The sequence below is a fragment of the Acinonyx jubatus genome, chromosome B3 (assembly GCF_027475565.1).
Source record: "Acinonyx jubatus isolate Ajub_Pintada_27869175 chromosome B3, VMU_Ajub_asm_v1.0, whole genome shotgun sequence".
Lineage (NCBI taxonomy): Eukaryota > Metazoa > Chordata > Mammalia > Carnivora > Felidae > Acinonyx > Acinonyx jubatus.
Genome location: NC_069386.1, coordinates 12691912 through 12716071, shown reverse-complemented (window position 1 = coordinate 12716071; position 24160 = coordinate 12691912). Strand labels below are relative to the sequence as shown.

The 24160-nt window shown below is 40.8% G+C and overlaps 1 long non-coding RNA gene across 1 annotated transcript; it reads left to right on the top strand.

Moving 5' to 3' along the window:
• The first annotated feature begins 4557 nt into the window (after nucleotides 1-4557).
• On the top strand, nucleotides 4558-20891 carry LOC113602054 (uncharacterized). The gene is made up of 3 exons (XR_003423435.2): nucleotides 4558-4794; nucleotides 18580-18746; nucleotides 20356-20891. It is a non-coding gene; the product is annotated as an uncharacterized LOC113602054 (long non-coding RNA).
• Nucleotides 20892-24160: the final 3269 nt, after the last annotated feature.

Here is a 24160-nt window from a genome sequence, read left to right as displayed (position 1 = left end):
CTCTGCTCCTCCCCCACTCATGCTCTGTCTCTCTCTCTCTCTCAAAAAATAAGCACTAAAAACAATTTAAAAATTAAATAAAATGAGAAAAATAACATTTTCAAAAGCAAAGTGTGAATTCCAACAAGTGAATAGGATTTTTTGTACCTGGTATAAGACATCATTTTTTGTAATGGGCTTCTTAGTGATTGAGTGTTTGGGGTTCATGATTAACTTAGTAAAATCGTATAAAGCAAAATGTCTGGAATAATTCGATGCAACTCAGATGATCACGATCAGGATTTAATTGAAGACCACTTTCATCTCCAAGTTCTGGTTACTAGTCAAGCAGAATTATACTTACTAGGAAGTATGTTCTTTTGCTCAGGTACGGTGCCTCACAATCTCCTTGGATCTCTTTGATGATCTTTGAATATAAATGAACTGCTGAGCTTCTGAAGGGAAAATGATTCCCGTTGCCCAAAAAACAATGTCACAGAATTGTCATTTATTTAACAAAGAAAGTGCTGGGATCACAGGCCAGCTCAGCTGGTCCCTTGCCTTAGAACTGCATGGGCAGAGGGCTTTATTTGTTTATTTATTTATTCATTTATTCATTCATTTGTTTATTTATTTTTGCCTGATGCCATTGTCCCCAAAAGCAAAGCTGCAGACAGTTGTATATACAGGATAAATCTGTGACAAAATGAGAAGAAAATTCGCATAAAGCACACTGTTCATTTCTCAAAGCTGTCTTTTATTCTGAGATTTTTATCTTGAAATTCAAGAAAACAGCGCGGGTAGTGTGGTTTTTATGCGTGCATGTCGCTGCTCGACGCCATCTGAATTTGCATCTTATCCCCGTTCTCTAATTTTTTAAAATATGTCTTACTGATAAAAATCCCAAATCTGGAGACAGCAGACCTAAAACATTTATAGCCTTCTCCTTTCTCCTCTCAAGACACTAGATTGGACTTCAACCGTAAATGACCTAAATTTTTAGAAAGTCCAAAAACTTAGCAGAATGAAAGATCAAATAACGCATCAAAAGCCAACATGTGTCAATGTGTCGGGGTTCACAAACAATGACTTCCAGCCAGTGATAGGGGTGCTTTTCCGCCGTGTCAATTTTGAGGGCAAGCTTGAAATCCACAACTTAGCAGAAAAAGTAAAAGATCTGTGGTCAAATGTGAGGAATTTGTCACTGCTCAAGTCTGGTGCTCAGCCTTGGGCTGAATTTCGTATTAATCTCGATAGAGGCGTGTTTGCAGTGGACAGAGAGTAAGAGAAATGCACATAGGATTTATTGAGGATGCAGTAAAAAATCCATTTTTGTAGGGCCATTTTTCTTCCACAATAAATGATGAGGGGAGGAAAGAAAGAAAGCTTAAAATTGGTGTCACGCTCTTTATTCCAACCATTTGGGATTAGCTGGAAGATAAATATGTCTGTTTATAATGTATCACTTTTGCTGAAGGTAAAAAGATGGGAGAGGAGACAAGTATCCAGCAAGCAGGGATCTGGGAGGATTTGCTGAAGTCTGTATACTGTGGTTTGTCAATCATAACGGACTATCGATGAGTTTTTACTGAGTGAATTTCATCCATACACTGAGGTATAGTCCTTAACCAATTCTGCGAGGAAATACATGTTACAAAATGAGAATATGCCACTCCTGCCTGTCTGAGATTTACAGAGGAAGGCATTTATCTCGTTGATGAACAAAACCCACGATACTGGAAAACAGTGATCTTTGTCAAGGTTGGGGGCTTATGCTAAATTGTAATAGGGCAATTAGACTAGTAGGGCTATTTCTCCCTGTTCCCACCTTAGTTAAAGACAAACACCCTTTTTAAAATATTTTATTTATTTTTGAGAGAGAGAGAGAGAGAGCGAGAGAGAGAGAGAGAGAGAGAGAGAGAGAGAGAGAGGATGAGTGGGGGAGGGGCAGAGAGAGGGAGACACAGAATCCCAAGCAGGCTCCAGGCTCGGAGCTGTCAGCACAGAGCCCCATGTGAGGCTTGAATTCGTGAACCACGAGGTCATGACCTGAGCCAAAGTCGGACACTTGACCGACAGAGCCACCCAGGCGCCCCACTACGTGTGTTTTTTAAAGACCGAGGTTTCAGTGCAGTCACTCAAAAGTTGTCTATTGTTCCACCAAGCACTGAATTGAATCAAACGGTGTAATTTGGGGGAAAGAGGCAACCACCATGATATGTTTTCCTTTTTCAGACCCATTTCTCGTTGATTCCGGGATGTCCCCCTCTCCTTCTTGGTTGGCGTGTTTAGTGCTCATTTTTTTACTTTGCATATTTTAATAACTACCTGCCTAAGAAAAACCGTGTGTTCCATCTCGGTGAAGTCCTTTCAAGGAAGTTACCAGACAAGAGAAAAGTAGCACAATGGGAAATATACATTGACAGTTCTGTGCAGTCCTGGGCTTATTGATAGGTTGCTGGTAATATATCCCATCTACTTGCAATGTTCCAGTTTTTTGCACCAATAACACCAATAAACCACATATATGACATTATAGATGATTTGAGAGCCTGCTTGACTTTTTGTTTTTGGGGAAATAGGAAGAGACAAACTATTATGTGCTTGACCTTCTTGAGCCCAGTGTCCATAGTGGAAATGGTTTGAAGTCGAAAATGTCCATAAGGACCTTTTTTTTTTCTTTTTCTACCACTGTTTCCTAGATATTAGTGCTTTTCATTTGCATTCATGTTTCTTGACTGCTCTTTATTTCTATAAGTCTCCCTGCACAGTATCTATAACAACCTTTGCATCCTGTAAGCATCAGACTTTAAATTGATAGGGGTATGTGTTTTTCCCACCAAGCCCCAATGGTTTCACCTTCATCCATGTGGTTCTTAACATCGTTTCCAGACTTATAAGAACTTATAAGAACACTCCCCTTTGGGGGAAGATGCTATATATTTCATCATCACTCTCTAAACCAAGTTCCTTGGAAATCAGAAGTCCTGTTTAGAAAATAAGTAGTAGCTGGGATGCCTGGGTGGCTCAGTTGGGTAAGCATCCGACTCCAGCTCAGATCATGATCTCACGGTGTGTGAGTTCGAGACCTGCATCGGGCTCTTGTGCTGTGAGTGCAGAGCCTGCTTCAGATCCTCTGTGTCCCTCCCTCTCTGCCTGTCCTTCTCTCTCTCTTTCTTTCTCTCAAAACTAAACATTAAAAAAAAAAGAAGAAAATTAGGTATTGGCTGAAGTCTCTATCAGTAGATCCATCACTGTTAAGGATTCAGTCTACGACATATTAATTTACTCCTAAGCGTCTGGCTGAGGCCAGACGAACCCTGAATGGTATCTGGTCGCAAAGATCTACGAATTGGCAAGAAACAGGATGGATCATTGAACAAAACAGTTCATTAGCTCTGCTTAGTGCAATTGATGTTTTTAGGAACTGTGGTTTATAGCCTGTGACATTGTTTGGTCGGCTCGTTCCTGAGCAATCAACTATTCAAATCAAAACACTATCAGCACCTTGTAGAATGTAATGTGTTACAGACATTTTCCAAGAGTGTTAGTGTCCAACAGTGTCTAGAACATTGCCCCCCTGCCCCGCTTCAATTTTTGTTGACCGAGGACCTCTTATTACTTAATGTTAAATATTTCACATATTTTAAACTATTGACTATTAAGAAAAAGTTTATTGGTTTCTAAGATAATTTTTTCCTAGCTTTAAGGTTGAAAACTATTTCATATAGTTCATATAATCAGAGGAAATTTCTCAAAGCAATAGATTTTATGACCCTCCCCCATTTCCACCTGTACACACAGACAGGCACACACTCACTACTAAAAAATCTCTCAGACTCCAAGAATGTAGTGCTGAAAAGGGACCTTATTGAATTCTTTCCGAATTCTGTGGTAAATATAGCTAAAATCATCTGAGTTCCGCAATTTGTTTTAAAAAGTTAAAAGAGGGGCACCTGGGTGGCTCAGTCGGTTAAGCGTCCGACTTCAGCTCAGGTCACGATCTCACGTTCCGTGAGTTCGAGCCCCACGTCGGGCTCTGGGCGGATGGCTCAGAGCCTGGAGCCTGCTTCCGGTTCTGTGTCTCCCTCTCTCTCTGCCCCTCCCCCGTTCATGCTCTGTCTCTCTCTGTCTCAAAAATAAATAAACGTTTAAAAAATAAATAAATAAAAAGTTAAAAGAACAGGGTGTCTGGGTGACTCCATCAGTTAAGCCTCCGACTTTGGATCAGGTCATGACCTCGTGGTTCATGGGTTCTAGCCCCTTCTTGGGCTCTGTGCTGACAGCTCAGATCCCGGAGCCTGCTTTGATTTCTGTGTCTTCCTCCCCCATTCATGCTCTCTCTCTCTCTCTCTCTCTCTCAAAAACAAACATTAAAAAATTACAAAAAAAAAAAAAAAAGAAGAACATAGGAGCTATACGTAAGAAGCCTCGCAGTAGGAAAGGTGGGAGAGAAATGAGAGATATTAATACCGTAAGGGAGACACTACGGCTAAGTTTATTTGGGGTTACCATGGTGATTTGGATAGCTTCTTTGGTCACATTCTAAATTTTCTCGATTACAGGTAGTGATTTGGGTTACTTCAGGATTATTAATTAAATCAATCTCCATCTGGCTCCAAATTCCATCTGAAGCTTTTCCTCTATTCTCCTTCCGAGAGAAGGAGCAGAGAGAAGAGAATCACTGTGTTCCTGTCGCCGGCATTTCTCACAAGGAGACTACCTCCTTGCCGTCACCGATGAAGTTCCACGGAAAGATATTCTCGGAATCCATTCTGAGCCAAGCGATCCGAACAAGATCTATCGGGTGTTGAGGTGAGCCTTCTAGAGTCCATGCTGCTGCCTATGTGTTAAGCCCCACTTGCCGCTTCATTTTCCCCCCCAACTTTCCCAGGGGCCCTCCTAGTATCTCAGAGACTTCCGTTCTCATACTCTGTCTGGACACAGTATGTCCGTCTCTCTCACTGTTGAGACGTTCAAGTTCCCAGAGGCTCTTCCTTATTCCTCTTTTGTCCCTGACCTGCCAGGAGGTGAGAGCAAAGTGCGGCACCCCTCACCTCCACACATTCCTCTTCCACCTGCTCCCTTGTCGCCCTTCATTGTGTGACCCCAACCCGGCCTCAAGCTCTCACTTGAGGGAGCTTTCTTAATGGAAGCCAGGCAATGACAAAACCAGTCCTACCACAACACATGGACCTTCAAATATGTATCTCATCCTTGAGCCCTTGACCTGTTACCATGGAAGCTGAGAAGCTCCACGTGCTGGCTGCTGGGCAAGAAAATGGGGACCTAATTTCTGAACAGAAGAGATGAGCGCATATTCTGGGCGATCTGGGTTTAAGTAGACACACGATAGTGAGAGGATGCCACGTGGAGCTCAAATCACTCTGGTCAATCTTAGTTCTGGATTCTCCCGGTGGTAATTTATCTAATTTAGTAACTTATCTGATTTCCCAGTGCCTTGGTGTCCCCATGTATAGAATAAGAAAGATAATGCTTCCTTCTTCCTGGGAAGGCTTTGCGGATTAAGTACATTTTTATACACAAGGCTTTTTAATCAAGAGCAACCGATGCATAGTGCGTGTTGGGTAATTGTTAACAATTGTGATTAATCGGTTTCCTTAAGAGCTCACATATCATTCTGTCACACATCTTTAGCCCTTTGGCACATAATACCAAATCTTTAGCAATTCGCTTAAGCTCAAAAGGTCAAATGTCATTTAGCAAATCTCAGCATGGACTTCGGTCCCTACTGACATTTATAAATAGCACAAATAAATGTAGTATGGATTAGCTGTGTCTTCCCGCAAGGCTGGCAGGATCGGGCTGAGAGCCTGGCTTCTAGGGCATGAATTTTGTTCCCAACTCACACCTGCATAAAACTGTTGACTGACTTGGAATCTAGAAATCCTAAAAGTTCAGTGACGTGTACGTTCTTTTGTCAATGTTATCCATCTAAGCCACTATTTGAAACTCGAAAAACATTGTGGGGGTGGGAAAAGAACTAGAAAGATCGGGTCAAGTGAAGGCACGTTCATACAATTTAATAGAAGTGCAATTTAATGCTTCAACTAAATTTATACCTATGTCCACACGCTGAACGTTCACTCTTGGAAATTGTTTTGCCAACCTTTTATCTGGAAGCAGGAATAAATTATACAAAGAGGGAATGCGTCCTAAGGAGATAGTTGGCCTGGGGCTCCTGGATGGCTCAGTCAGTTAAGCCTCTGACTTTGGCTCAGGTCATGATCTCATCAGGGTTTGTGAGTTTGAGCCCCACGTCGGGCTCTGTGTTGACAGTGCAGAGACTGCTTGGGATTCTCTCTCTCTCTCTCTCTCTCTCTCTATCCCTCCCCAACTTGTGCTCTCACTCTCAAGATAATTAAATAAACTTAAAAAAAGAGAGAGAGATAGTTGGCCTGAATTATTAGCCTTTGTATTATGAAAATGCGCATAGAGGAGCTTAGAACCAAAATTAATATTACAAATATCAGAACTGGGAGGCAGATTCTGTCAGTACATCTACTAGGCCTAGAAGTACATATTGGCACAGGCATCTAGATTGTTTTGTGAGTAAATGTGATAATTAGCCCTTGGAAGATCTTTAAGTTAAGGATCTACTCCATCTCTAACCGCCTTTCATAACAGGTGTTTTATTAAAGAACATATATTCACTTATACCAAATTAACACTTTAAACCTAAAATTGAAAAGCCAGCACTTAAAAATTAATTTACTTCTATAAACAAATAGAAGTAAAATTGTATGAAAATATGTCAAAGCAATCATTGCACACATACATTTCTTGGGATAAGCTTTTGTTTGCCCATTTTTCCTTGTTTTCTCTTTCTCCTGTGTCAACCCTTCTTCCTCTTCCCACCTTCCCTACCCAGAGAATCTATGCCTGTCAGTGGTTTTCCTCAAAGGAATATATAGATATGTGTACCCATATTTACATATTTAAAGATTATATTCACATGTCTGTATCTTTCTTTTCCCATGTGGTATCTCAAAATAAGCCCTCAAAGTCAAGTGGCATAGCTACTCTTTATTTATTTATTTATTCATTCATTCATTCATTCATTCATTTTGAGAGAGAGAAAGAAAGCAAGAGAGCACATGAGTGCACAAGGGAGGGGCAGAGACAGAGCGAGAGAGAGAATCCCAAGCAGGCTCCATGCCATCAGCACAGAGCCCAATGTGGGGCTCGAACTCACACACTGTGAGATCATGATCTGAGCCGAGATTCAGACTTGAAAGCCCAAGTGACTGAGTCACCCAGGTGTCATAAAGCTCCTCTTTTTAATGGCTACACACTGGTTCATGGTGTGGATACACCATAATTTATTAAACCATGACCTTTGGAAAGGGTGTTAGAATTTTAAAATTAAAAAATTTGCCTTTACTCTGTTTTAAACATTTTTGCCCCAACAGGCAACGCTACTATAAACATTTTAGTGCATGAACAATGACAACAACACAGAGAGAGTAGTTATTATTTTCATTTTACAAATGAGGAAACTGTGGGTAGGAAAAGTTAACTAAAAGTTTTACAAGTAAGGACATTTTATTTTATTTTACTATTATTTTTTTAAGTAAGTTCTACTTTCAGTATGGGGCTTGAACTCAGGACACTGAGATCAAGAGTCATGTGCTCTACCAAATAAGCCAGCCAGGCATCCCACAAATGAGAAAATTTTAGCTAAGAAAGTGCAAATGGCTACAGCATTGGTCGTATTTGACTCTAACCTCATAGGTTTCACTGTGTCACATGACACTCTGTTGTCCTTCTTCTGACTTCCTAGAAACTGTAGGTTATTACATGGAAACATGTGTGATCCTAAGTCACCGAATAGATCAAGCACTTGGCAGTGGAGATTAAATATAGTTGTGAAATTTGAAAAGAAAAGATGATTATACATTCATTTTTATAAATGGTTGTCTTAAGCTATCATGGTTCATGACAAACCTAGGACTTTTGGAAGAAATATGGCAGACTAGAGGTTAAGAGAAAGAGTTTCCGGTTCAGGATACTTCAAATCACCAGGTGTAACATAATGAGGTTCGCAGGTTTCTGGGTCTGAGACAAGTGAATTAGATTAAATAGAACAAAACCTCCCACTGACAACTACGTAGGGAAGGGAGTCTTGGTGCTCAGTGAAGAGAAACTAACAAAGGTGAGACTTGGATGACCGTGATCCTTGGGAAGAGAGAAGCACACAGAAGCCTCCCCATTGATCCTGGCTTTTTTCATGAAGACATTTTCCAATTTTCTATAGACAACATAAACCAAGCAGAAAGTGGTTGTTTTGTTGGAGTAGAGATACAGTAGTCAGAATTCCACACTGCCACATTGGTTGAGATCCGAGGGATAACATCCCAGAGAATAGGGAAATATAGAGAAGTCCCCCAAATCTCTAATTCCTATGGAGTCCTTAGTTAATTCCTATGGTAGATGTGTCAGGGCAATAGTCCAAAAACCCAACAGGCTACAGCATCTGGGAAACCAAATAGAACAGCAAAAATTTCAGCAGCTGCATGTTGCTGTGGAGACTATGGTTGGAGTTCAATTCCTGACAAGTTAGAATACAGCCCAGACTTTCAGTGGAGATTCCCAAAGGGCCATGAAGTAGGAATAAAGGCCAGACCCTCGGAATAAAGACCATACTTTAGAAGGTGAACTATGGTTTAGGAAAAATCTCAACACTGAAATATACCAACCTCAAACTCTAAAATCAAACAGCAACTAGATTATGGGGATCTGCAGGCTTGATCTGCCCCCCAGAAGAAAATCTCTTGCTGGAGGAAGATAACATCATCCAGAGCCTCTCTACTGTGTCGTTGACAATGTCAGATATCCATCAAGAATTACTAGGAGAATTAAAACACAGGACCAAATAACCAAAAGATATTTATATTTTATAAAAATCATGGGAACAGACCCTCAGGAGATCTAGATAATTGATTTAAAATACCTGATGATCAAAATTCTCTTTAAAATGAAGGAAAGATGGGAAATTTCATCAGGGAATAGGAGTCTGTAAGCTAAAATTCTAGAACTGAAAAATAAGTTATATCTGGCAATAAAAATTTAATGTATGGGTCTAAAAAAGATTAGACACAGCAGAACAGAAGATTAGTAAACTGGAAAACAGGTCAGTGCAAACTATCAATATTGAGAAATTGAAAGAAAAATAAAGGTAAAAAAAATAAGGAAAAAAATGTAACACGTATCTAACAGGACACTTTGCAATAGAAATATAACGGAGACATCAAATGTAAACAAGAATTTTCCAGAAATACAAAATTTGAAATTTTTATCACAAGAATACCTGTACTATAAGAAATGTTAAAGGACATTCATCAGGCAGAAGGGGAAAAATAGGAGGAAGTGTCAGTTTATGAAAATCAAGCACATCAGAAATATCACCTGAATGATACAGATTGAATGTTTGTGTCCCTCCCAAAATGCACATGTTAATATCTAGTCCCCAGGGTGATGCTATCTGGAGGTGGGGCCTTTGGGTGATGATTAAGTCATAAGGATGGAACTCTTAACAATGGCATTAGTGCCTTTTTAAGAATAGGTGGAGAAGTAGCTTTCTCTTTTTCTGCTATGTGAAGAGAAAAGAGAAGTCAGCTGTCTGCAGCCCAGAAGAGGGTTCTTACCAGAACCTGACTATGCTGGCACCCTGGTCTCAGACTGCCAGCCTCCAGGCTGTGAGAAATCATTTCTATTGTTTGTAAGTCACCCAGTCTATTGTACTTGATTATATCAGGCTGCATTGACTGAGACAGGAAGTGTAAACGCACAGGGCTTTCAAAATGTTTTATTTTCTAAAAGGTAGTAGACTGCTTAAACAATGTAGTAGGGATGTTGATGGCATGTAGAGTCACAAAGTATATAAACAATACCAAGAAGGCTAAGAGGAAGAAAATGGAAGAGTACCACTGATAGCTTCTGACACTATACATAAATGCGTGTAATCACTTGATGTAAGACTGTGGTTAACTAGAAATGTGTACTATAGGGGTGCATGGCTGGCTCAGTCAGTAGAGCATGTTTCTCTTGATCTCAGGGTCGTGAGTTTGAGCCCCATGTGGGGGTAGAGATTACTTAAAAATTAAACTTATTAAAACTGTATATTATAAATCATAAAATAACCGCTAAAATAACACAACAAAGAGTTGGAGTGTATACAGCCAAAAAAGGAGATAAAAGTATTCATTTAATTCAAGAGAAAGAAAAGAGAAAAAGGAACAATAACCAGGACAGTTAGAAACAAATAGCAGGTGGCAGTTTTCTGCCCATCGTATCAATAATTGTATTACAGGTAAAATGTGTAAATACCTCAATTAGAGATCAGAAATTGTCAGATTGGAAAAGTAAAGCGAGACCCAACCATATGCTTTTTATAAGAAACATACTATAATTATAAAGGCACAAATAGGTTAAAGTGAAGGAAAAGATACCCCATGCTAACCCTATCCAAGATAATACTGAAATAGGTATATTAATATAAGACAAAGCAGATATCTGGCAATATTCAAAAATATTACCAGAAATAGAAGTTATTTTGCAATAATAAAGAAGCCAATTCATCAAGAGGGTATAACAATCCTAAATACTTATGCAGTTACTAATGGAGCTTCAAAATACATAAAGCAAAAACTGATAGAACTGCAAGGAGAAATAGACAATTCCACAATTAGTCTCTCTCTACTTGATTGGACAAGTAGATAGAAAATCAGTAATGCTATAGAAGACTCGAACAATATTATCAACTAACCTGATTTAACTGACCTAATTTATAAAATAACCCAACCAAAAAAAAATAGCAGAATTCACATTCTTTTCAAATGCACATGGGCCATTGACCAAGATATACCATATTCTGTGCCATAAACAAGTATCAATATATTTGAAAGGGTTCAAGTATGCAAAGTATGTTATTAATCACAATAGAGTTAGATCAATTATAGGGCAAAACCTGAAGAGGCCCCACATATTTGGTAGTGAAACTATACTCTTCTCTAAAAACTATAGAGCAAAGGGAAAATTAAAGGGGTTTTAGAAAGTCTTTTGAACTGAATGAAAATAAAAACATTAATTCTGGTTCAGCTCTGACATGTAAAAAGCATGGAAGAAGTCACTCTCGTCCTCACAACATAAAAAGCTGAACAAACCCCAAACCATTGGCTTTTCTTGGGCTTCTCAGAGAACAGAGATCAAAGGACAAACTGCCATTCCAAAACTGGGGAGAAAAGCCAATACAGAGAGAGTCACAGCTGAGGTGTACTTACCTGGAGCAGAGCAGTCATAAACTGGTAGGAATACTCAGGAGGCTGAGTGTGGACTCGTGTGAGTGGGAAAAACTCCTGGCTGTTGCAATCTTGGGGGGAAACTCTGAAGTTTACCTCCAGGAACTCTACCTGACTCTCACGGTTAAAAGTCACAAAATTCCCTTGTGTGACTCTGAAAGGGAAAAAGGAGAAGATTAATTATTGGGAAATATTCCCAGAGAGGGCTCCATAACAAAGCGCTGCCTTCCAGGGGGTGGAAAAAACTTGATCAGAGTCTTGCCTCAACTTAGATGGAGAAAACGGTCATTCTCCTTTCAACCCCCACTTGCCTTTCTGTCTCATCAAAGCGATGTGAAAGGGAAAGGAGAAACTATACCTCAGAAGAAACACCTGTGACCATCACAGTCTAGAGAAACAGGTCCACGAAAAGACTAAAAAGAACTCCTAAGATTCTAAAATGCTTTTCACCCACACATGCTACCACACTGACAGAAATTCAGTATAAAAATGGAGTAACAGCTGAAATAGCAACTAGATACGTACACTCTATGAGAAGGAGTCCATAGGAAAGACCTAAAGTCAACAGGGAAGAAAGAAAACAATTATAGTGCTATAGAGCTATATACAGCCTCTGGCACCTACAACCACAGCAGATATGAAACACAGCACAACTCCTAGCAGATTAAAAGAAAGCCTCACATTAAAAGCCTATTTAACTCAGTTTCTATTCCTATAAATGTCATGCTTTCAACAAAAAATCACAAGACATGCCAAAAGGCATGTAAAAGCATAGACTCCAAAGAAAAAAGCAAGTATCCAAATCAGACTCAGATACACAATAGAAGTTGGAATTCACAGGCATGATATTTAAATATTTTTTTTTACATTTAATTTATTTTTGAGAGACAGAGAGAGACAGAGCACAAGTGGGGGAGGGGCAGAGAGCGAGGGAGACACAGAATCCGAAGCAGGCTCCAGGCTCCGAGCTGTCAGCACAGAGCCCGACGCGGGGCTCAAACTCACAAACTGAGATCATGACCTGAGCTGAAGTCGGACGCTTAACTGACTGAGCCACCCAGGCGCCCCCTTTTTTTTTTATTTTTATTTTTTCACAGATGTGAAATTTAAAGCAACAAATTAATATGTTAAGGGCTCTAGTGCAAAAAGTAGACAATATGCAAGCACAGATGAGTAATGTAAACAGGGAGATTAAAACTCCAAAACAGGTCAAAAGGAAATGCTGGAAATAAAAAGCACTGTAACAGGGGCACTTGGTGGCTCAGTCAGTTAAGCATCCAACTCTTGATTTTGACTCAGGTCATGATCTCATATCAGACTCTGCGTTGACAGTGCAAAGCCTGCTTGGGATTCTCTGTCTCCCTCTCTGACCCTCCCTGCTCACTTGCTCTCTCTCAAAAATAAATAAACATTAAAAAAAAGCACTGTAAACAGGAAATGTAGAATGCCTTTAAAATGCTCATTAGTAGACTGGACTCAGCTGAGGAAAGGATCAGTGAGTTTGACGATAGGTTAAAAAAAAAAAAAAAAAAAAAAAAACCTTCCCCCAACAGAAATGCAAGAAAGGAAGGAGGAAAGGAAGCACAGAAAGGAGGGAGAAAGAAAAAAAGGAAGAACTTTAATAATAAAACCAGATGAATATTAGAAGAAAGGAAAAATACAGACTGATAACTCTCAGGAATATGAATACAAAATTCTAAACTAATCGTTACCAAATCACATCCAACAATGTATAAAAATAATTGTACACCACAAACAGGTGGGATTTATTTCAGGTAAGAAAGGCTAATTTCATAATCAAAAACGAATAAATGTAACCCATCATATCAACAGCCGAAAGAAGAAAAACCATGATCATTTCAATTGATGCAGAAAGAGTATTTGATAAAATCCAACACCTACCTATTTTTGATAATAACTCTAAGCAAACGGGAAGTAGGGGGCAATTTTATCAACCTGACGAATACTGTCTACAAAAACCCTGCAGCTAACATTGTATTAAATGGCAAAAAATTGAATGCTTTCGCCCTGAGTTTGGAATTAATGCAAGCGTAGTCATTTTTCACCATTCCTATTACACACGGTACTAACAGTTTCAACTAGTGTAAGGAGACAAGAAAAAAATAAAAAGGTATGTAGATTGAGAAAGAAGAAATGCAGTCTTTCTTCATAGATGACCTAATAGTTTCGGTAGAAAATCCCAAGGAATTTACCAAATAAGTCTTGGAAATAATAACCAAGTACAGCAAAGTCACATGAAACAAGGTTAATGTACAAAAGTCAGTTGGTTTCCCATATGTCAGTAATGAACAGTTGGACTTTAAATTTTAAAATAAATATTATTTAAAAATAGCGTCAAAAATTAAAATCCTTAGGTATGAATCTGAACAAATATGTATAGGATCTACATGTGGAAAAATACAAAGCTCTGATGAAAGAAAGCTGTATCTAATCAAATGGAGAGATATTTCGTGTTCATGGATTGTAAGATTCAGTGTTCCTGTATATATTTGGAGACTCCAGAGAAAGATGTATGTACGTTTATAATCATTGTATATTCTTGATGGAATGACCCTTTGTCAGTACATGATGTCCTTCGTCTCTTGTAATAACTTTTTATAAAATCTATTTGGTCCGATATCAATATAGCTACCCCAGGTTTTATTTGCTTTTTGCATGGAACAGAACTAATTCCACTTTATTTTTTAAAATGTTTTATTTATTATTTATTTGTGAGAGTGGGAAAGGGGCAGAGAGAGAGGGAGATATAGAATCCGAAGCAGGCTCTGAGTTCTGAGCTGTCGGCAGACAGCCCAATATGGAGCTCGAACCCACAGAGTGCAAGATCATGACCTGAGCTGAAGTCAGACGCCCAACTGACTGAGCCGCCCAGGTGCCCCTAAATAATTTCACTTTAAACTTATGTGCATCTCTCATAGACAACTTAACAGTTAGATTACGTGTTTTGTTGCTTTGTTTTTTTACAATTCTTTCTGCCAATCTGTCTTTTAATTGGTGAGTTCAATCTGTATACATTTAAAGTAATTACTGATAAGAAAGAACTTATTTCTGTCATTTTACTATTCGCTTTCTATATGTCTTACATCATTTTTGTTCCTCATTTTCACTATTACTGCCTTCTTCTGTGTTTAACTCATTTATTCCCCTTGTGTCTTTTTTATTTCTTTCTCATTTCCTTTTTCTGTATATATTTCAGTTCTTTTCTTAGTGCTTACCCTGGGTATTACAACTAACATCTTAAGTTTATAACAATCTAGTTTGAATGAATACCAACTTAAGTGATATACAAAAACTCTACACCTATGCAGCTCTGCCCCCCTTATATTATTTTTTTTTTACAAATTACACTGCTATACATTGTGTTCCCATTAACATAGATTTATAATTGTTTTATGCATGTTCCATTTGAATAACATAGACATAAAAATGAGTAACGAGCCTGGGTGGCTCAGTCAGTTAAGCGTCTGACTCTTGATTCCGGCTCAAGTTCTCATGGTTGGTGGGTTCAAGCCCCATGTCGGGCTCTGCATTGGCAATGCGGAGCCTGCTTGGGAATCTCTCTCTCTCTCTCTCTCTCTCTCTCCTTCTCTCTCTGCCCCGCCCACTCACTCTCCCTCTCTCAAAATGAATAAATAAACCTAAAAAAAGTAACAAGTTAAATATAATACTAGGTTTTATGTTTATCTGTGTAGTTACCTTTACCTGTGTTTTTTGATTTTTCATATAGCTTTATTTTACTCTGTAGCATCCTTTGATTGTAGACTAAAGAATTACCCTTCTTGTAGGGTAGATCTATAAAAACGATGAACTCCTTCAGCTTTAGTTTGTCTGAAAATGTATTAATATCTCCTTCATTTTTTTAAAATTTTTTTTAACGTTTATTTATTTTTGAGACAGAGAGACAGAGCATGAACGGGGGAGGGTCAGAGAGAGAGGGAGACACAGAATCTGAAACAGGCTCCAGGCTCTCAGCTGTGAGCACAGAGCCTGACGTGGGGCTCGAACTCACGGACCGCGAGATCATGACCTGAGCCGAAGTCGGCCGCTTAACTGACTGAGCCACCCAGGCGCCCCAATATATCCTTCATTTTTGAAGAATGGTTTTGCTGTGGCTAAAATTCTCCTGACTTCCATGGTTGTCAGTGAGACATTGGCTATTAATTGTCTTGAAGGTCCCTTGTACGTGGTGAATTTTGCCTATTCTACTTCTTTCAAGATTCTCTCTGTCTTCGTTTTTGACAGCGTGATTATAATGTGTCTCAGTGTGGGTCTCTTTCAGCCTATCCTACTTAGAGTTTATTGAGATTTTTGGATGTGTGGACTCATGCCACTCATTATACTGGGGAAATTTAGGGAGATTATGTCTTCAAATATGCTTTCTATTTCTCTCTCTCCTCTTCTAGGATTGCCTTTTTGTATATGTTGTTACACTTTACGGCGTCCTTTATCTCCGTAGGTCTGTTCTAGCAAGTACCATATCCAAGTTTTGTCAGGGACAGTTCTATGACTATTTTTCCTTGCTGGTCCAAATAATAAAATAAATAAAAGCAATACTATCTTGGTCTTTGTGGATTTTCTTTGTATTAGGTCACCCTTCACAGTGCTAAGCCAGGCCATTTACAATCCTACTTTAGCTTTTACTTCCTGCTTGCATGGAGCCTGTCGACCAGCCAGAGCTGAAAGCTTGTCTTCTCATTTATTTTCTGAGCCCTGGACATATGTGTAGCCTTCTAGATTTTTTAGTATATTTGTGTTTCCAAACCAGCCGACAAAATTCCTGAAAATTTAACATTTGGCTTACATGAGTTGCTCTTAACTGGCATAAACTGGCTGAAAGACACCCCTGATTTAGTGCTCCCAGGAGTAAAAATGTAAAGAAAGCAGAAAGGAAAGAAATCAAGCAAGGGTATTTTTCAGGCAAACTTCCAGCCTCAGCTTACTCTTGCAGGGATGCCCGGGAGTGGAAATTATGCCGTGGAGATTATTACAGGTTGTAGAAAGGGAACTGGGCTTCCAAATTCCTACGTTAATCAGTTTTTAGCTAAGGGCTGCTTTGGGGATGCAAACTACCAGGCACTTTTGGCTCTCCGCTTATTGGACAAAGGGGATCTGGCAGTCTGAAGGCAGTCTCATCAAGAGAATTGCAAGAATGGGTTCTTTTTTTAAAAAAAAATTTTTTTTTCAACGTTTTTTATTTATTTTTGGGACAGAGAGAGACAGAGCATGAACGGGGGAGGGGCAGAGAGAGAGGGAGACACAGAATCGGAAGCAGGCTCCAGGCTCCAAGCCATCCGCCCAGAGCCCGATGCGGGGCTCGAACTCACGGACCGCGAGATCGTGACCTGGCTGAAGTCGGACGCTTAACCGACTGCGCCCCCCAGGCGCCCCACAAGAATGGGTTCTTAGAGACAAAAGGGTAACAAAGCTGGCGGTGGCAGTGGGGGGTGGGGCACATAAATAATAAAAGAGAATTATGGGGACCTGCGTGGAGTGTGGACGTGTTCATAGAGTCCACTCCTTACACAGGTCTGATCCACTTACATCATAGGAATTTCAGTCCATCTTGTTATAGCTTCTTAAAGATGTTGGAAAGGGAAAAAGAGAAGCATTATGATAGGAGAGCTTGTAGGATGGGCTGTAGTTCCCACTGCTGTAGCTAATGTTTGTGAATATATGCTGAATTTAAATACAATGAATGACAGTGGGATAAAAATAAAGTTGAAGGGACTGTATAAATTCAGATAAAGACTTCAGGAAAAGATTATGACCGGGAATAAAGAAAACCATTACAGAATGATAAAGGGGCCAAGATATCAAGAGAACATAATGATCTTTTTTTTTTTTTAATTAATGCTTATTTATTTTTGAGAGAGAGAGAGAAAGAGAGAGAGAGACAGGGAGACAGAGCTGAGTGGGAGAGGGGCAGAGAGAGAGAGAGAGAGGGAGACACAAGATCCGAACCAGGTTCCAGGCTCTGAGCTGTCATCACAGAGGCCGACGCAGGGCTCAAACTCACAAACCGTGAGATCGTGACCTGAGCTGAAGTTGGATACTTGCCTGACTGAGCCACCCAGACACCCCATAATAATCTTAAATGCGTAAGTACCTAACAGAGAGCTTCAAAATAAGTGAGGTAAAGCCTTATAGAACTGAAACGAGAAACCAGGCATTGTCTATAACTATGGTTGGAGATTCCAACTCCTTTCCCAGTAATTTGTAGAATACCTATTGTTTTACCTAAGAAAATAAAAATGGGTGTCCACGTAAATAGTTGTATGTGGTTTTTCATAGCGACGTTACTTAAAATAACCCAAGCCTGGAGTATCACAGATGTCCAACAGCAAGTAAATAAAAAAAAAAAAAATGTGTATAATTGGAGTATGCTTTGACCACAAAATAGCACCGAGTTACTGATACATACAACAGGGTAGATGAACTTCAAAAATGTTATGCTGGGTCAGAGAAGTCAGATAAAAAAGATTACATACTCTATATTTCCACGACACTCTGGAAAAGAGCAAGCAATTATGACAGAAGTGGATTGATGTGGGGGTGCCAGAGTGGGTACCAGAGCGGAATGCAGGCAAAGGGGAATGAGGAAATATTTTTGGTGTGTTGAAATGTCCTGTATTTACGTAATGTCGGTGTTCACATGAGTATATATGTTTTCTATAAACTGTTGAACTGCACACTTAAAATTGATACATTTTATTGAATATAAATTAAACCTCAGTCAAAAGAAAAGCAAACATTCATCCAGAATAGAAGGTAAATCACACAAGGAGGTATTATGTAACCAAGAGTGTTAACCATCACAGCTACACGCAATAATAGGGATGAGTATCAAAAACAAAATATCGAGAGATAAAAGCCAGACCTTGAAGAGTATGCATTTTATGATTTCAATTATATTAAGTTCAAAGCATTGAAATTGAACCTCTGCTGTTGGAGGCTAGAATGGTGTTTACCTTTGAGTGGGTGGTGGGTGGTAATGGGAAGGGATCTGGGATGCTGGTAATGTTCTATTTCCTTTTTTTTTTTTCAGAGAGAGAGAGAGAGAGAAAGAGAAAGAGAGAGAGAGAGAGAGAGAGAGAATCTTAAGCAGGCTCAACTCTCTGCATGGAGCCCAACTCAGGGCTCCATCCCACAAGATCCCGTGATCCCATGAGATCATGACCTGAGCTGAAATCAAGAGTCTGATATTTAACCAACTGAGCCACTCAGGCACCCCAATAACGTTCTATTTCTAAATCTGCAGGGTCAAATCCTGGGATAAATCAAAGTATGGTCAAAGAGCTATTGAGAAGGCAGAGCAGAAGGAACGTACAAGCATGGCTGGTGGAAATGTAACCACTCCAGAAAACCTCAGTCAGTTTCTCCAAAGTTAATGTATGGGACCATGTGACCCTGACATCCCACTTCTCGGTATGCATTCTAGAAAAGTGAAACTTACGTTAAATCAAACACTATCCATGTATGTTAATGAGCTAGGGTTTGAATAAAAACTTAAAAAAACAACCTATCCGTGAATATGTGTAGCAGCATTAGTCAAAGCTGCCCATACGTGGAAACAATCCACATGTCTTTCAGAAGGTGAAAGGATAAGCAATCTGTATTACGTCCACACAGTGGCATACTTCTCAGCACTAAAAAAGAATGAACTATTGACACATGTGATACTACACATAAATTTTAAGAGAATTGTGCTACGTCAAGGTTTTTCAAAATCATGGCTCTTAACTTTTTTGGGGGGCTGTATAATTTGTTGTGGGGTTATTTAACCACATCCCTGGAAAGGCCACCCCTATGCAGAGGAGGCAGTACCCGTCTACCTTTCCAACTTAGTACAACTAAAAATGTCTGCAGACATGGCCAAGTGCCCTGATGGAGAACCACTGTGCCGAGGGAAAGGCCATAGTCTTAAAATATTACATATTGCATGATTTCATGTATAGGACATTCTGGAAAAGTGAAAGATATAAGAGTGGCAATCTGATCGGTGGTTGCTGATGGTTAAAGGTGGGGAGAGAGTCTGAACACAAAGAGGCAAAAGAAGGGTATTCTTCAGAGTGTTGGCATTGTTCTGTATCCACTGATAATTACTGATCTATGCCTGGGTAAATAACAAATACATTATAATAAATATATTATTACTAAATATAGTAAATAGAGTACATAATTTTAAAAAATCGAAGAAATAAAATCAAACCCAACAAAATAAGTACAGTATAAATGGAAAGTCATGCTTTGACTTGCCAGTCAAGAGGTGATCTTGGCAGAAGGGTTTTCAGTGAGGGTTGTGAGAGAGGCAAGGATGAGTCAGTTCTGTAGGATGTCTAGTAACTTCAAGTTAAGCAGAGGGAAAGTAGAAGGGTCTGCCATTTTGGAAGTGCATCCTAGACTCTTGCTTTATGGGAAGACCATAGAGGATAAGCAGAGACATAAGCCAGTATTCCTAACAAGGTTGCACACAATGCAGCAGGGAAATGCCCTCCTGCTAAAGAGGGGCATGCCCAGCGTGAGTCCTGGGTAAACCACTGGGCACATTCCCCATGGACTTCCCAGAAGAGTTCATCCTATGCCTATAGTGCACTGTGTGTCCTAACCTCTCTCAGGAGGCTGGTATGAAGCCCCAGTGGGGGACTGTAAGGCAGAGCTCCTGGGTTGGGGGTTACCGAGCTGCTCTTCAGAAGTGCATCTTTATATACTCTCCCCAGAGCCCACAACTCCTATCTCGGTGTTCTCTCCACTGAGCCATCTGGGGTATTTGGATGTCCTGTGCTCTAAGTTTTTTAGTGACTAAAATTGTTCTTGGAGATCCTCTGTTCTGTGATCTGCACAGTAGCCATATCTGTTCCAGGGACGTGCTAAAGGAACCTAAGCTAGGGTAGATTATACCAGAGAAATTGAGTTGAGATGACCTTTTCCAAGACCAGGAAGTATGGGCATATCTGGTCTCCTGGGGGCAGAGAATGGTCTCTGGATTGGTTGATTTCCTAGGGTCATCAAGTTCTGTTCTCCATTTATTTTGTAGGAAACCACCTGGAGATGGAGAAGACAGATGATATGCAGATTGGAACATGGAACAAGGAGTTGAAAAACAGAGACCGTACCTTGCAGACAATGGAGATGTCAAACGTCAACTAGATCTTTAGTCACAAGGTTAGAGGTCAAAATTAGATTGAGTGATGGAACAAGCCAAGTGTGAGGAGAAGTGGGAAATGAATATGTGGCATGGTCCTGATCAGTTTTGCATATAAAATTCCAATTCCAAGAATTCCAAGTCATTGCATAGCCCCAGATTTTATCAGCTTGGGGGAAGCAGATCATCTGGAGATTCAGGGACTGGACAGATGGATCCGGCTGGAGTTTAAGCTCTCACACTAAGGTCTCCCTGTAGGACATCATCGCATATATCTGTGCAGGTTGGGAACTGCATAATTCCAATGGGTCCGACCACACCACATCTAGTGACACCCCTGGAGTGCTGGGATCAGTTGCGCAATACTCCATGGTCTCTGCAGCTGGATTCCAAGAACATGAGGAGGTCTGTTAAAGTTTTTTAGTGATGGCAGGAAATATGAACAGAGGAAGAAGGGGAGGAGGGTAGAGAGAGGGAATGAGGAAGGAAGCCAGGCTGAGAGAGAGAGAAAGAGGAGGGGGAGGAGGAGGAGGGGGAGAAGGAGAGAACACTTGAGTAATAGTTATAGTGATCAGATAGTTTATTGTAAAAACTGGACTATTTTATTTTATTTTATGTTATTTTATTTTATTTTATTTTATTTTAGTAGGCTCCACACTCAACATGGGGCTTGAACTTACAACTCTGAGGTCAAGAGTTGTATGCTGTATGGACTGAGCCAGCCAGGTGCCCCAAAGGTGGGATAGTTTTGAAACTATAGCAGAAGCTATAGCTACACAAGAGCCATTAAAATTGGACACAGTAATCATAAGTTCACCCCAGGAATAGGGCATATGTCCCTGGGCTTCATTTGGTCCGGATGAGATTCCGTCTGCTACTTCTAATCACAGAGGGCTATGGAGTGTCGCCCACAGAGGCAGCAGAGGGCATCTGGGAAGCGTTGTAGGGACTTGGGGATCCAGCTCTAGCCTTTCTGCACAGCAAGAAAGCAAGCAATCGGGCAAGGCTTCTCAAAGTCCGATGCCCCAAATATGCTTTCTTAATTGTCTTGCCTAGGCCCAACCTCAAGTGCGTTCCCTTCTCCGTCCCTGGAGTGAAAACAGCCTTACTTGGACGTGTTGGTGATATCTTGCCTTCTCTCCTCTTTCCTGATGTTTTAGTAACTAGGCTTTATAACCGGCAAACAGGTTCGCTCTTAATGACTTAATCATTTCAGGGCTGTTTTGGCTTACCATACTTCCCCCTATGTGATTATCAGGACTGTCTTTAGTTACACATCGACCAAATATGGTTGTGATTTAATGTCACCCTTGCACACAGCATTATATGAAACGTATGTCAGCTAACTGGCGTATCCCAGGGGTTGCCCTGTTTTACCGACGAATATGCTATCAGTCTCAGGCTGTATGAGATTTGAGGGGCCCATTGAAATCACATGTGAGGTTGTGAACAAACCAGCATAATATAAGTGTGTGTGGTCACCTGGAGAGCTGGTTAAACCACATTGCTGAGCCCTGCCCCCAGAGTTTCTGCTTCAGTAGGTCTGACGAGGGACATAAGGCTTTGCATTTCTTCTTCTTTTTTTAAATGTTTATATTATTTATTTTTTGAGACACACGGACGCACACACACAGAGCACAAACATGAGCGGCGGGGGGGGGGGGGGTGGGTAGAGATGGCGGGCTCTCTGGCTCTGAGCTGACAGCAGAGAACCTGACTCGGGGCTTGAACTCACGAACCGTGAGATCATGACCTGAGCCGATGTGGGTCGCTTAACCCACTGAGCCACCCAGGCACTCCAGGGCTTTGCATTTCTTTCAAGTTTCCATGCGATACTGACGCACTGTTCCAGAGACCACAGTTTGAGAACCACTGTCTGAAAATTACTGATATGAGGGGCGCCTTGGTGGCTCGGCCGGTTAAGCATCCGAACCTTGATTTCGGCTCAGGTCATGATCTCAGCGTTTGTGAGATCAAGCCCCACATTGGGCTCCGTGCTGATAACATAGAGCCCATTTGGGATTCTCTCTCTCCCGCTCTCTCTCTTTCTTCCCCTCCCGGGCTTGCTCTCGCTCTCTCGAAATAAACATTTGTAAACAATCAAAAAAAAAAAAATTACTGATTTGACAATGATGTAACTTAACGAGTACCATCACTGCAATTTCTTTCCTGGTTTGAAAATAAATGTTGGCAGTCATTATTTTTAGAGCTAGCCAACTAAATGACAAATTGGGTTTATTATTATATTGAACACACCACCCACTTGGTAGGGGCACTGGCATTCTCCAGATTCGTGCTCGTTCTGCCAAGGTTGCCTCCTGAGTGAAATAAACAGCTGAATAAGGCACATTCAGGTTAACACCGATCTGTACTAAGAATTTACACTAAGCCAGGCGCCGTGTTATAAACCTAAAAAGAGGCAAGATGCACTGTGCTCTTAGGAAAACGTATACAGCCTACACCTTAGGGCTCCTTCTGAGCATCACACTAGTAAAATCTTCACTCAGCGGATGGGATTCGAACTAGCGACGGGAGGAAATCAAGACATGACTAACTATCACGGGATCGAAGAGCTTGAGAACAGTTGGTAACTGTCTCAGGTTGATATGGTGGTAAAGGGGACAGAGTAGAATATAGACAATGGAGCCCCAATGAATTGTATCGTCCTATTTAGACAAGCCGGGTTCGGACAGAAGAAACGCGGGTGGCACAGATATAAACGTTCGGTGATCCCCTAACTCTGCCCATATAGAAGGGTCTTCCCTAGCCTGTGGCGGATAAAGCCCTATAGGAGAGCTGGGTTCATTTCAGCAGCATCGGCTGGTGCAGGCAATTATTTTTGTTCAATAAACTAATACATCCCGTTCCTCCCCGGGTTCCTGAAGATTTCTCATCACACCGTTATCTGAGCCTGTCGGTGTACTATTTACAATCAGTTTGTTGCTATTCTGCGCGCTTGTTAAAGCTTGGTGAAATGAGTTCCCATGAGAACGTCTCCCTAAGCAATTACATATTCTAAAGTGCTTCGGAAATTGAGTTCCCAGGCCCGTGGGGCTGAGGACCAGATTCTAGAACGTGCTGCCCTGGCTGAGGGTGCGGGAGTGGAAGGCGACTTGGCGGCCGGCCTGCAGACCAAGAGTGTCCCAGCCTTGCCTCGTGCTTCTGTGAAAATGAAACCCTGTTCATAACTAGAAAGACACAGACACAACTAGCGATCCGCTTCGTAATGGATGTTTACAAGGAAGTGATACGGGGGCTCAGAGGAGAAGATTCCATTGGCTCTGAGCATCTGCAAAGACTTCATGTAGAAACTGCCACTTGAGATATACCTACAACGATACGGCAGTTTTCTACATGGCAAAAATGGAGTGGGTACGTGTCCAGACAGAAGGAAGAGCTGGGCTCCGATATTCCTTTTGTAGAGAGAAATCGTGCTTGGGTAGGTACAATGGTTGTTCGGTCGATGATGTACTATGTTCTGGAGAAGTGGGGAAGCCTTCCCCGTGAGGGCTACTGGTTTGATCCTGAACGATGCCCAGGGGCCTTTCGGAATACCTGTGTCTTCCCTTGGTCAGTCCTCAAAACAGCGCGGCCTGGGGAGAAGCAGAAAAGCAGAATCTAGTAGAAAGCAAGAAATACACAACTCAGCTGACTCCTTAAGGAAATGGCAGCCATTGCCCAGGAAGTAGATGTAGCA